General features: G+C 38.9%; 1 pseudogene; it reads right to left on the bottom strand.

Moving 5' to 3' along the window:
• Nucleotides 1–592: 592 nt before the first annotated feature.
• Nucleotides 593–1,780, bottom strand: LOC126393460 (olfactory receptor 1N2-like; annotated as a pseudogene).
• Nucleotides 1,781–2,361: the final 581 nt, after the last annotated feature.

The following is a 2,361-nucleotide window of genomic DNA, read 5'->3' as shown; positions in this document are numbered from 1 at the left end:
GCTCATGATTCAGTCACAACTTAAGTTTAAATCCATCAAAAAAAGTCATCAAATAAAAAAGAACACCACTGATTAGCAAGACACTATTCTCCGTAGGCTAACGTTTGCAGCCTACAGAGCCTAGGATTAAACCCGGAGCTCCACTGAGCAGAAAAGACCTCTTGCATCAGGCTTGGTCTCCAGTATTCTGCCTAATAACCATGACACCCAAAGAGAGGTGAGGTCAACCACCAGGACAATGTCTCCAATGTTAAAGTTCTTCCTCACTTTTATCCATGTCTGCATTTCTTGGAGCAGAACCATGAATGCAGGAGTCAGTCAATTAAATTGGGCCAAAATAGTGCAACTCAATGTTGGTAAAAGAAACAAGTCAAGTAGGATTCTTTCCTGAGTCAAATCTGCAATCTTCTGCTCAATTCTTTTGCCTTGCATATGTTGCCGCCAAGATGTTTGTTGCACCCTGGGGTTTAAACAGTTCTCTTGGCCCGCCATGGAGGACGTCAAAAGAGTCTGTTACTGCCCGACCTATGTGTGCCAAACACACATAGTCTTCAACATGTGCGGGTGGCACCAGGAAACGATGGTAATGAAATCAGGTAATAATGTCATATGCACACAGACAGGAGAAGTTGATTAAAACTATCAGATGAGGTAAACATGTCTGTGCAGCTTTTCGTCTGACTTCTCGACCACTTAGTTAGGTTATTATAAGTATTCTTGTGTATGTAAAAAGTATGAAAAGCACAGGGACAATTGCAACATCAAGCAAAATTACCATATTCTGTATAATATGTGCTATTGAGACCACACATTGAAGTTTATAAACTGTATCATTACAAAAAAACCCTTGTAAAATAAAGTTACAGAATTTTTTATTAGCACTCAAACCAGTTGGCACTGTGACCTGACAAGCAGGCAGAACCCAAGCTAAAAGTAGGAAAATACTGACAGTTGTTTTGGTCATGAAATTTGGATACTTGTCATAGGCTATGGTTGCCAACAGTAAAAACTCTGCACCACCAAAAGACTAAAGTGCAACACACACCGCTGCCATACGCCACATGTCAAAACGCCCGCCTCCATTATATTCTATGAACAAACCCACACTGGCACCGGCTAACGCGCTGCACCGCTCTGCTTCAGCCCACTGCTCTATTTCCAGCGCGGCCGGCGCTGCGAGTAAGGCCTTTTCATTTGCAGCTTTCAAAGGGGTATCTGGATGCTTAACGTTTTTAAGTTTTTAAAATTTTTAATAAGACGATTTTGATAAGAAACTTACCCGTGAAATCCAAGTTGTTGTTGCCTCAAAGTTTTTCCTCTTCTTCTTCCGTTACTAGTGGTTGGCAACCGTTGGCAACTAGTGTAGGTACAGCCACCTAGCGGGCTGGGGTGGGAAATACACGGTCGACAGTACCGCTGCGCGCCGCTGCCAATGTGTGTTGCACTTAACTTATATGTAACTGAGAGAGCCATGCAGAATATGATATGATCTGTTTTTCAGATAAAAAGTCAATTAAACACTTTGAGTTGACAGGTTTTTGTGAACCCAGATAAGGTACACAATAGTAGAATTATTGCATATCATTAGAATATATGCTGTGAAAATGATAACAAAACACGTGCACTTGTCCACCTCGACATGCCCACCAAGAGTTTTATATGTTACATTTAATTCATCATCCATTAAGATTCTCAAAGAGGCAGATACACAAGGAAATGATTGTGGAAAGAACACTGTTCTTCCAATAACAGGCTTATAATGAACCCATAACAATTCAGAAAAAATACCCAATATCAACCTTATTTTTCCTATACCTGAATTTCATGTGTTGACTTTGAGAGTGGAATGTTGGAATTTTTTCTTTGTTTAGATAGATTGTATAACGTATCATTCTTATCTCTTTTTTCTTCAAAGTTATATGTCTGTCAGTTGTGTAAACATAACACCACATTTAAAGATGCTAGATGTTTAAAAGTCATGTTAACTGTTATAGAAGTTCAGTGTGATCGAACATGATTTTAATCAGAAACACTGATGACATGACCCCAAAATCTCAGTGGAAGTTCTGGCCCTGTGACGGCTGTGTTAAACAGTTCATTTGTAACAACAGTTTACTTGATATTCCCTGAATTGCACACAAAACACACGATAAAGGAAAACAAAGACGAAGTAACCTGTTACTGTAAATTAACCTTTTGTTTGTTGTATGTGTGTATGTGCATGTGTGAGTGTGTGATATTGAAACAATTATTTTAGAGCAACAAATTCAGAATGAAACTTGTGATCACATAACAGAATGAAAATACTATGTTCTAAAATTCATTGATCAGTCGTTACATTTTCAAGGCTGATGTTTGCTT

This window comes from Epinephelus moara, chromosome 7, assembly GCF_006386435.1.
Source record: "Epinephelus moara isolate mb chromosome 7, YSFRI_EMoa_1.0, whole genome shotgun sequence".
NCBI lineage: Eukaryota > Metazoa > Chordata > Actinopteri > Perciformes > Serranidae > Epinephelus > Epinephelus moara.
The sequence above is the reverse complement of the archived record's forward strand: the minus strand, read 5'-3'. Positions and strand labels throughout refer to the sequence as shown.